Source organism: Colobus angolensis, unplaced genomic scaffold, assembly GCF_000951035.1.
Source record: "Colobus angolensis palliatus isolate OR3802 unplaced genomic scaffold, Cang.pa_1.0 Scaffold87, whole genome shotgun sequence".
Classification (NCBI taxonomy): Eukaryota; Metazoa; Chordata; class Mammalia; order Primates; family Cercopithecidae; genus Colobus; species Colobus angolensis.
Genome location: NW_012122598.1, coordinates 3,162,845 through 3,174,721, shown reverse-complemented (window position 1 = coordinate 3,174,721; position 11,877 = coordinate 3,162,845). Strand labels below are relative to the sequence as shown.

At 52.3% G+C, this 11,877-nt stretch overlaps 1 long non-coding RNA gene across 1 annotated transcript; it reads left to right on the top strand.

Annotated features, from left to right (window-relative positions):
• The first annotated feature begins 3,302 nt into the window (after positions 1 to 3,302).
• LOC105503618 lies at positions 3,303 to 11,105 on the top strand. Its single transcript, XR_001000507.1, has 3 exons — positions 3,303 to 3,398; positions 6,136 to 6,232; positions 10,841 to 11,105. It is a non-coding gene; the product is annotated as an uncharacterized LOC105503618 (long non-coding RNA).
• Positions 11,106 to 11,877: the final 772 nt, after the last annotated feature.

The window sequence follows — 11,877 nt, the reverse complement described above, 5'->3', positions numbered from 1 at the left end:
TGAGGGGCAGGGGGAGGATGCGGGCAGGTGCAGCTAAGCAGCTGCGAAGCTGACGACGACGTGTGATCCCTGCCCAGCAGCCCAGGATTTGGCGCTAATCCTGGGCAGCGGCGCCACACTGGCCTTGCTGAGCCAGGGACTTCTCACCTCAGGGTCCCCCCCATCCCCCACCCTGCCCCCTAGGAGGGAGGGTTGTCCAGCGCCCTGAGGGGTGTGTGTGGTGTGTCTGTTACTGCACCTGGCACAAGCAGGGGGTTGGGCCCAGGGGACGTTCCCCCCTTCCCTTTGCTGGGGGAGATGGTGGGAACTTCCTCTCTTGATTATACCCGGTTTCACCCAGCTGCCTTGCCTGTCACCCTCTGGCCCCACACTCCTGTCCTTTCCCAGCTGGGAGAGAGGGTCTCCAGATCACTGGGAATGTGGGGAAGCTCAGAGAACAGTAAATGACATGCTCACATTAATGACAGAGCTGGAAGCAGACCCTGGGCCCTGATTCCAAGTTCAAGCCCCATTCTGGCACTTGGGGGCCCCTCTTGCTCTGTCCTCTTCCCTTCCCTGCTTTCTCATCACTGTTGAGATGCTGGTGCAAAACGCGGCCTCTCTTCATACATTTGCGAACCAGGGATGGACCCCCAAACCCCTGTGTCACTGCCCCCTTCCCATCCTGCTTCCCTGGGGCCCTGCCTACCTTCTTGCTGTGGGGAGCAGTCTTCCAGATGCCGGCAGCAGCTCCTCAGCCAGCTGGGCTCAGCTTTCCTGGCCTGAACCTGAGGGGGGATGGGCTCAGAGGGTCAGCTGGAATAAACATCCGTGGAAAAAAAATCCAAGCGGTCAGAGCTGAGGGATCAGGGCCGAAGGCTGATGACCTTCCGTTTGGCCTTTGGGCTCAAGTTCCCGTGGTGTGAGGGTGTAGAGTGATTTAGTGTTGGGAAGGGCTGTACCCCCAGCATCATCGTGTCTGCTCACACCCAGGACAGGGCTGGGGTAGGGGTGTAGAGGTGGGGGCAAAAGCTTTCTTCATCCACCTTCCTCCTGTTGCTGTTTCTGAGCCTAGTGCTTGGAGAGCAGGGCGTGGGGTGTGCCTGGGACCTCAGTGTTCCTACGGGAAAGGACTGAGATGTTTGCCGTGGAACTCTGACCCTGGTCAAGGCTGTCAGCCTGAGTGGGCAGGAAAGAACGTGGAAAATTGGGAACTGGGTGCTGCTGTTACCCCATCAGGCTCCAGCTGGGAGTGAGAGGTGGGGGATGGGTGCAGGTCTGAGTGCCATGGAGAGAAGCCAGGCAACTGGACTCCTAGCCAGCTCACTTAGCCTGCACCGTCCACAGGGGAAGGGCTGGAGCGACTGGTGGGTTCAGATCTTACCCTAACCTTCCTCTAGCCCCTGAGATTTCCCCTAAACTGGGAAAGGCTGTGAGAGGTTTATGGAGTCCATTCCTCAGTCTCCACATAGTGCAGCTCCCTCTCCAGCAAAGACGGGGGTGGCTCTCTCTACAGATTCCTGAGCCCCGCATCATCTGCCAACCAGAGAGCTCTTCTGCTCCCGCTCTGGGGGTCCCCTGCCACTTTCAGCCCATTCTTGCTGCAGATGAAAGACTGGGAGACACCTGGCTTATGGTGAGACCTCAACCTGGGATCCTTGCACCCAGCCGCTGCCTCTGAACTGCTCCATTGGACCTCTGGAAGTGCTCGGTGTGGGCCTGGACTTGGGAGACCTGCACTCCCAGCCCACTTGGGACCTGCTGCATGTCCTGGGCGCTGAAGTGGTCACACATCCTGGATGCCTGGTGCAGCAGGTGCTGGCTGTGCCCCCTGCCTTCTGGCCTCTGAGGACATGAGTGCAGCACCTATCCTGTCTGGTGTGAGGCAGCAATGGTCTGACAGTGACTGGCCCCTGCTGCAAGTCAGTGCCTCCCATTTGCAGGCCTGCAGTGCCCCCACAATCCAGGAATGCTGCATCACTTTCTGTGGCCTGTTATTAAATATGCTGGTAATGCAGGCTTCAGGTCTACAGTCTATGTCTCCAGCCCTTGACTCTAGGAATTAGTGGTTTGTTCCCCAACTCTCCTCCAGTTTTACCTGTTTCTAGCAGATATAGCAACCCCAGCCCCTGTCCCCTGGCCTCTCCTCAGTGGTGGCTTTTCCCCTTGCACCCTCAGATCCACATCTTCCAAGGGTGGGTGTGAAGTGGGGCAGAAAGCCACCCTCACGCCAGCACTCGGCTGCCGCCCTGTGGCCAGTGTGGGCAAGAGCACCGCTTCATTCAACCAGTCACTATTGGGATCTGTCTCATCAGAGTCCAGCCTGAGCCTTGGCTTTGAGATGAGAGTGGGTTTTGTGAGCATGTGCATGGAATTCTAGATTGCAAAACCTTCCTAAACCTCAGTCTCTGTGTTTATAAAATGTAGGTGACAATATCATAGGTTTGTCATTGATCAAATTGGTAACATGCTTATTTATTGAAAAAAGTCTTTCTGCCTAGTAGTCATCCTGTGGCATAATTACTTTCCCTGAACCTGACCATCCCTAGAGAGAAGAGGAGGAGAGGAGAGGAGAGGAGAGGAGAGGAGAGGTATAGAACCAGCCCTCTATTCCTGGGAACACTCATTTTATTCTCTTTTCCATGAGTATTTACTGAGTGACTGCTCTGTGCCAGGCATACTCTGGTACATGGGGATGAGGAAATAAACAAGACAGGGCTGGGCGGCGATGGCTCACACCTGTAATCCCAACACCGTGGGAGGCCGAGGCGGGTGGATCATGAGGTCAGGAGTTTGAGACCAGCCTGACCAACATGGTGAAACCCCGTCTCTACTAAAAATCAAAAATTAGTTGGGTGTGGTGGTGCGTGCCTATAATGGGGAGAATTGCTTGAATCCAGGAGGCAGAGGTTGCAGTCAGCCGAGATCCTGCCACTGGACTCCAGCCTGGGTGACAGAGCAAGACTCCATCTCAAAACAACAACAACGACAAAAACCCACAAAAAAAAAACAAGACAGAGCCCCTGCCCCTGAAGAGCTCACAGTCCAGTAAAGAGTGGTGCTCACAAAACTGAAGTTAAAATGGACAATGAAAAGAGCCCAGAGTGACAGAGCCGAGAGCAGAGAGTGACAGCTCTGCTGGGATTAGCAAAGCACAACTCACAGAGGAGGTGGCATCACCACTGGGCATTCGCCTGACAAGAAGGGAGCAAGAGCATTTCAAGCAGAGATTTGGAGGTGTGAAGCAGCAAGCTTCGGAAGCAGGGGGCTGGGGCAGGGCGGGTGAGGGAGGTGTGGCCAGGGTGGTGGGCAGGGCCAGCCTGGGCAGGAGTTGGAGCTTACCCCAGGAGTAGTGAGGTGTCTGGAGGGTTTCATGCAGGAAGGGACACGTTAAGATCTGGATCTTAAAGAACTTGGCGGTAAGTTTGTGGTGGCTAGAAGTAGAAAGGAGGCAAGGAGGCCGTTGTCAAAACCCAGAAAAAAATGATGATAGTCGCCTGGACCAGGGGTAAGAAGAGGGCCAGGGCTGGGACACCAGCTTTGGTCACTGGTTAGATGTGAGGGATGAGGGAGAGGGAGGAGGGGAGGACGATGTTCTGGTTTCTGGCCTGAATACTGTGTGTGCGGTGGTGCCACCCGCTGAGAGGATGTGTTATCAGTTAGAACTTTTTTGGGTTTTATAGAAAACCCAAACTATATTTGGCTTAGGCAGAAGGGAGTATATTGGCCCATGTAACTGAAAAGTCTAGGGGTGGTTCTGGACGCAGGTCCAGCATGATTCAGGGCTCCATCGTGGGAGCAGGGCCATCAGTTTCCCCTCTTCCTATAGCTCTGCTTGCCTGTGTCAGCTTCTGGCAGTAGAGCCTGGTGGTTGAGAGCAAGGACTCTGGAGTCACGTGGTCTGGATTTGAATTCTGGCACTGTAGTTATTAGCTGCATGGCCTGACAAGGCCCTGAACCTCTCTGTGGCTCAATTCCCTCCTCTTTAGGTTGGGGAAAAATAGGGCCTAGCTGGTGCCATGTTTTGTTAGGATAAAGTGAGATCCACACATGTAGGGTGCTTGGCACATACCTGACACCAAGAAAATGCACTGCGAGTGTTGATGGTGTGTGTTCCCGGCCTCCATGTGAGGCAGGGTGTTGGCTTAAAGCCTCTCAGGTTCAAACCTATCAGGAAAAAGGGAGGTCTTCTCCCACGTCACTTGGGCCAAACCCCAGGGTTTGCTGCTATTGGGCCTGTTTGACTCTGTGCTAACCCTGAAACAGTACTACGCTGAGAGTATGGAATGTTCTAGACTTTGGTAACATGCTGTACTTGGGTTGCGGTAGAGGTGGAGGGAACAACACAAACTGCAGGGTCCAAAGCAGAGGGGGCTGTCTGTGCATCAATTCTGGGCCTGTTCCATCCTGGGGTGAACAGATGCTGGGTGGCCATGAGATGACTCATGTCCGCTGCCGATGGGGCCATGGGCAGACGGGCAGCTGACGAGCTCACTGTGGCTCCTTGAGTTGGAGGGGAGCTGTCAGGTGGACGATGAGTGTGTAGGACTGGAATTCAGCGGAGAGAGTTCTGAGCCCTGATGCTGCTGGAGGTGGAAAGTGAAGCTGCAGGAATGCATCAGAATGAGGCGAGCAGGCAGGGGATGGAAGACGCAGCCCTGGTGGACCACCACTTAAAGGCAGGGGCAGACAAGGAATGCTCAGGGATGGGGGAGGGAGCCCGAGGAATGGACTCTCTTGGCAGTTGAGGAAGAGAGGATTTCGGAAACTGAGGGGTTGGCCAGGGGCCTCCGTACCCTGAGCAGTTCTGGGGTGCTGGGAGGGGACCTGAAGCCTGGAACCTTGGAAGGAAGAAGTGGGGAAGACTTCCGCCCAACTGAGCTGCTCCCACCACTACCCCTCAGGCTCTGAAAAACGCTCCACACTGAGGAAGATGGTGTTGCAGTTGCCTCTGGTCTGCAAGCCCACTGCAGGGTGAGGAACAGACTTATTAGAATATACTCCTTCATGCTGTGTGAATGCTTTCCCAGGCACTTGTCTCACCTAGGCATAATAAGACAATAAAAAAATAAAACAAACACACAAAAAGGATCTTCATCCTGCTCCACAGCTGCCAGGCTGCCCTTCCCAGCCACAGCTGACTTCCGCGAGGCTTCTGTGAGTCCTGCCAAGAGGCCAAGGCTGCAGCCGCATGCCCACACCCACCACTCCTCTGGGTGTTCACCTGCCCCGGCTCAGAGCTGTGGCCCCTCAGATCCCTCCTTGAGAGGCTGTGCTTTATGGCCACGCCTTCTACTCTTTCAACCTGCTCACTCCGACATTGTCACTCTGGTCCCTTGACCTCTTTTACCTCTGCTTCCTCCCTGACCCTCAGCCCCTTCCCAGCTGCCTCACTTCCAGTGTAGATTGCCTGGTGCATTACCTCAGTCACTCTCTTGCCCATGTCCTAACTTCACTCCATCCACAGAACCGTCTCGGTGAAACCTCATCCCTGGATGACTGCAACTCTCTATGCTTTGAACTTTTACCCAGGCTGCTGGGTGCCCCCAAAGAGTATCACACCCTTGAGCAGACTGATGGCACTGAGAATGGTCACTGGGTCCCACTGCCTGGCCCTCGCTGCGGCCAGCTGTCTCCCCTGCTGCATGACTGCAAGCCTTCCCTGCTCTTTCAAACCTGACCCTCCCACCTCCCAACTCTGCTCAGGTGCCCTCTCCTTCTCCTACTTCCCACGGAAAATAAGTGGGCAGAGGAGGGCTGGGCCTCCGCCTCTGCAGCCCCTCCACCCCGGTGCTGAGCCGCCCCGCTTCCTCCTTAACTCAATTCTTCAGTTGCTCCTCTGTTGGCTGTCGCGTCCAAGCACACTCCGGTTTCTGCCACCTTAAAATAGCGCTCTTTGCACCCACTGCCGCCTCCGGTTACTATCCTATGTCTCACTTGTCTTTACAGCCAAACTTCTCCAAAGAGTTACCCACGCTTGCCGTCTCCACTTCCTTGCCTCCTGTTTATGTCTCCATCCTCTTCATCCTGGCCTCCACCCCAGCTAAGCTGACAGCCAGGTCTTCAGATCCCCCGGGTGATTGCTCCAGAGGCTGCTCTCCCGGCCACGTCTGCTGTGGCTGGCCCCTTCTCACAGCTCTCCTCCTCCTGTGGCAGTTCCTGAAGAAGATCGGTGCCATCAACAGGAGAGGATGAGACTGTGGGCTCCAGAAGAACACTGCTGGGGCTTCCCCCTGGGTCTGCTGCTTGCTGTGTGAGTTAAATCCTCTTCATCCTTAGGAAAATGAGATAGTTGATCATGCCCACTTGGCAGCACTCAAACAAGATGAAGGGCACCTTAGTGTCTGGACACTGGGGCTCTAGAGCGCCTGCCGGGTTGAATCCAGGCTCCCTCAGTTCCTAGGCCTGCCCTTGGGGCATCTCCCGTCTCTCCTTGAGAGTCTTGTACCAGGGTTTCCTCTTTCCTCTCTCAAAACCAAGTTCCTCCAGGCCCTCTCCTAGATCTTCCCCTGGGCTCCCTGCCCTTCCCCTGCGTGGAAATTGCCATCTCTCTGCCCATGGCTCTGAAATCAGCAGCCCCAGCCTAACCTGGCCCCTGAAGGCCACGTGAATCTTCCCACCCATTCTACAGGTATTTTTGAGCAGCTACTGTCCCAGGCACTGGAGACCGTGTTGTACATGGGACAGAGAGCTCACGTACTTGCTGGTGGGAAGGGCCCTTCCGTGCACCTGTGAGCAAATGCATAAGGTGCCTGCAGAGAGTGATTGTGCTGCAATGGAAAGACAGCAGGGTGACGGGATGGAGGCCTGTGGGGGACTTTCATGAAGGTGGCCAGGAAAAGCCTCTCCAAGGAGGTGACACTTGAGCTGAGACCTGACCTGTGAGGTGACTCCAGCCAGAGAAGATCTGGGGCACAGTGTTCCTGCCAGAGGGGCGGGAAGTTACTGGGGTGGGAATGAGCCTGGTGTGTCTGAGGGGACACCAAGAGGCTAGTGCGGACGGAGAAGGACTGTGGAAGGTGCCAGAGCGCACCCACAGCCAGGTTCTTCCCTCAGGAGCCGTCTCCCTGGCAGGTTCTGCATCTTAGAGGATGGTTTCTCCGCCCCAGCAGCTGTCCCCGATTCCCCTCCACAGCCACTGCGTCACCAAATATGGTCCCTTCTGCCTGATGGAAAGCTTCGTTTCATGTCCCCGGCCGCCACCTCGCCTTGCACCCGGTCCCTGTGTCCCTTGGGGCTTCTCAGCCCACCCATCCTCCACACTGTTGTCAGAGTCGTGTTTAGCAGAGGAGCGTTCTGTCCGGCCACACTGTCCGGTCCCTGTTTCACACTCTCTCAATGTGGTGTCCACTGCTCATAGGATGGCGTCTTCTTGCGGCTCCTAAACTGCTGCCTTCTTGAGTCCCTGCTCCTGCATCTCTCACTACTGTCCCTCACGTGCTCCACCATCTCCAGTCTTCTGGGCCGTTGAGGATGCTGTGCCCACCCTTCTGCCAGGCACCGAGTGAGTCTTCAGTGGCCGTGGAAGAGTGCTAGGCTCCAACCATTCACCCCTCACTCATCCAGCCGCCACTGCTTGTAAAGCTTGTACTGCATGCCAGGCACTGCTCTAGGCACCAAGAGAATGAAACTGGTGGAATTCCCTGCCCCTGTGCTGCCTGCTTTCTTGTGAGGTGAGACAGATGATAAACCACACAATTCAAAAATAGAGCCTGTCAGATGGTGTATTAACTCCTGGGGCTGCCATAGCAAGTACCACAAACTGGGTGGCTTGAAACAGCAGAAATGTATTCTCTGATAGTTCTGGAGGCCAGAAGTAGGAAATCCAGGTGCTGGCAAGGCCATGCTCCCTCTGAAACCTGTAGGGGGGTTGGGTGTGGTGGCTTACACCTATAATCCCAGCACTTTGGTAGGTTGAGGTAGGAGGATCACTTGAGTCCAGGAGTTCAAGACCAGCCTGGGCAACATAGTGAGACCCCTCCCCCATCTCTACAAAAACATTAAAAAATTAGCCGGGCATGGTAGTGCATGCCAGCTACTCTGGAGGCTGAGACAAGAGACTCACTTGAGCCTGGAAGGTTGAGGCTGCAGTGAGCCATAATTGTGCCATGCACTCCAACCTGGGCGACAGAGCAAGACCCCTGCCTTCAAAAAAATCAAACAAACAAACAAACAAACAAACAAAAACCTGCAGGAGAATCCTTCCTTGCCTCCGCCTCGCTTCCAGTGGTGACCACTGGTGGTGGCCGGAAATATCTGGTGTCCCTTGGCTTGCAGCTGCACAGCCCAGCTCTGTCCATCATATGGTGTTCTTCCCATGTCTCTGTCTCCAAATTTCTTTTCTTTTTTTTTTTTTTTTGAGGCGGAGTCTCGCTCTGTCGCCCAGGCTGGAGTGCAGTGGCTGGATCTCGGCTCACTGCAAGCTCCGCCTCCCGGGTTTACGCCATTCTCCTGCCTCAGCCTCCCGAGTAGCTGGGACTACAGGCGCCCGCCATCTCGCCCAGCTAGTTTTTTGTATTTTTTAGTAGAGACGGAGTTTCACCGTGTAGTTCAGGATGGTCTCAATCTCCTGACCTCGTGATCCACCCGTCTCGGCCTCCCAAAGTGCTGGGATTACAGGCTTGAGCCACCGCGCCCGGCGTCTCCAAATTTCTTACGAAGACACCAGTCCTTTTGGATTTGGGGGCCCACCCCAGTCCAGTATGACCTCATCTTAATTTAACTAATTACATCTGCAATGATCCTACTTCCAGATAAGGTCACATCCTGAAGTGCTCAGGGTTAGGACTTTAGCACATCTTTTTGTGGGGGGACACAGTTCAACCTATGGAGCAAAGCAAAGCAGGGATGGTGCATGGAGAGAGCAGGGGAAAGGCTGGAATTTTAAATGGAATTATCAGGGAAAGTGTCGCCAAGAAGGTGTTTGTTTATTTATTTATTTATTTATTATTTATTTTTGAGACAGAGTCTTGCTCTGTTGCCCAGGCTAGAATGTGATGGCATGATCTTGGCTCACTACAACCTCCACCTCCCGGGTTCAGTGATTCTCCTGCCTCAACCTCCTGAGTAGCTGGGATTACAGGTGTGTGACCACCACACCTGGCTAAGTTTTTATATTTCTTGTAGAGACGGGGTTTCACCATGTTGGTCAGGCTGAGTCAGGCTGGTCTCAAACTCCTGAACTCAAGTGACCCACCCGCCTCGGCCTCCCAAAGTGTTGGGATTACAGGCATGAGCCACTGCACCCGGCCAAGAAAGTGTTATTTGAGCGAAGACCTGAATGAGAGTGGGCAATAGAGAGAGTAGGGAGGGGGCAGGGGGGAAGCACTCCAGGTCATGGAACAAGTGCTGAGACCCAAGAAAGAAGCATGCCTGCTGTGGTCGGGGAACCGGGGGGAAGTCCAGGGAGCTGCAGTGAGTGAGCAAGGGAGCACCGATGAGAACACAGAGAGGCTGCAGGTGAAGTGGGTCTTCCACGGAGAGCCAGAAAATGGACTTGTCTTGCACATTTTCTCAGGAAGCCACTCAGGAAGAGTGTGCTCTACCCAAACCAGAGCATCAACCTGAAATGATGGAGGCCTCTTCATGCTCTGCGAGAGAGGAAAGACCGGGCAGCCTGTCTCTTGAGTTCTCAGTTGTTGTTGGAAATCCATAGATGGCTGCAAATGCTTGTTGGCTGGAAATCCATAGATGGCCAGTGTGTGGGGCAGCTTCTTCTTGAATACAGGTCCCATGCCTGGCTCCCATCCTCACCATCCTCCCAATACACACGGAACCTCACTGGACGCCCAAGATGTACTTTAGTGAAGGATCAAGTAAGGGTTCCAAACCCACCAAGGTGATGAAGCTCAGCCAACTCTCTCCTTTCTTGTTTTTTATTTTTGTTATTTTGTTCTTATTAAAACAGGGTATTACTCTTTCACCAGGCTGGAGTGCAGTGGCGCAATCACGGCTCATTCTAGTCTCACACTCCTGGGCTCAAGTAATCCTCCTATTTCAACCTCCCCAGTAGCTGGGACTACAGACGTGCACCGCCACATCTGGCTATCTCCTTTCCACCATATAGAGTTCCCTGATGTTTTTGCTCCACGGTTTCAGGTTTCAGGTGGCCATTCAGGGAGCTGTCCTCAGCCTGAGCCTCTGCTCTTTCTGCATGGGGAGCTCCTGGGGGCTTCAACTCAAGCTCCATCTTTGGAATCTCTCTCTTCTTGAGCAACCCAAACCCATTCACCCCTATGAGAGCTACTCTTTGTTGAAGCTGACAGTCTATGTGGTGAACTCTCCTCTTTTCTTGACTTTGAACCCATTCCTTGCAAAACAATTTGGCTCAAGGTGGCTGTGTCTCCTTCTTGGACTGGTTTGCATGATAAGAGGCGCTGTATTAACTGGGAACTTCCTTGCCCAAGCCATCTGCTCAAATGCCAACTCTGTTAGGATGGGGATTTCTGCTGTTTTGCACTGCACATGGAGGACCATGGGGAAATATGTTATGGAACAAGGGGCACTGCCCCTTAAATTTTTCCTTTGATCATAGAGTAGGGAGGAGGGGGGAACTGTAATTGTATGATAGCTCCTTAACTTTCTCAAACAAAAATGTATAAACTCCCAGAAATGTCGTAGAATCTAACGGAGGCACATTAGAGTTGGTCATATGATATGCTGCTGGCGTGAACAGAAGATTTAGGGAAGTGTTAACAGCAAAGTTTAAGGAGGACAGTTGGTAGACTTACAGATATTGTCATGCTCATCTTTTGGATTTAGCAATAATGAAGTTTTGTGAGGAAATCAAATAATTCCAAAATGTTTTCAAGGCTGTCAATTCTTTAAATACCACTCTTCATGGATTTGCATTTTCTCCCAGTGTGCAGGCGGGATGGAGAGGGACATGGCCATGTAACTGGTTGAAAATTTGAACGGCATGCTCTTGTACCTGCGAGGGCGTTCCAGAGGCTATGAACACATTGGGAGCAGACTCAACCACTTCAAATGCACAGGTGGCTGGTGAATGGAAGCTTTGCTGCCTACTGGTTCCCAATTTTGAATGTATCTTTTTGTTTAAAATGTCTTTGTTACAAACTAAATGTTACAAGAATTGTAGGGGAAATGAATTAAAAGTAGAAACAATATTTCATCCTTTGTCATTTTAGAGAAATGATGAATATTTCAAAACCATTTGTCAGAAAGCAGGGAGTTACTCCCACTTCTCCTCCCCCAGAGACCAAGGTGGTGTTTCTTTCAGTGGGTTCCAAGGTCCTCTAGCACCAAGGGACTTTTGTGGGTGTTACTTGAAAAAAGGGTGGTTAATAACTTGAGGATTTTGTGTCAAGCAAAGATAAACAGGCTTCTTTATTGTAGTTCTTTAAAGAGGCATTACTATGCCAATAGTGGGATGAATCTAAAAGAGAGACAGAGGATTTCAAAGCAGATTTGGCCAAATAATTCTTTTACCTCCTTTTTTATAAAGGAGCATCTCATGGGACCACCATTCCAACAGACATGCTTTGGGAAACATTCTAAAACCTTCCTTTTGGAAGAGTACAAAAATTTTAGAAAAAACAACAAACAAACAACAACAACAACAAAAAAACCACAAAACAAAACCATGCCACTTCAGATGCATTTCCTTTGCTTTGTCAGGACAACAGCCTAAAATTAATTTTATTTCCAAGGATCGTAATGCCATGTTACTAAACATAAATTTAGTTTTTTTTAGTAAAGTAGTTTTTTAAAAACTCTTTTAAAGAGTGATTTAGAGAACACACATTTTGGGCTGGGCATGGTGGCTCATGCCTGTAATCCCAACACTTTGGGAGGCTGAGACGGGCAGATCATGAGGTCAGAAGACCGAGACCATCCTGGCCAACATGGTGAAAGCCCGTCTCTACTAAAATACAAAAA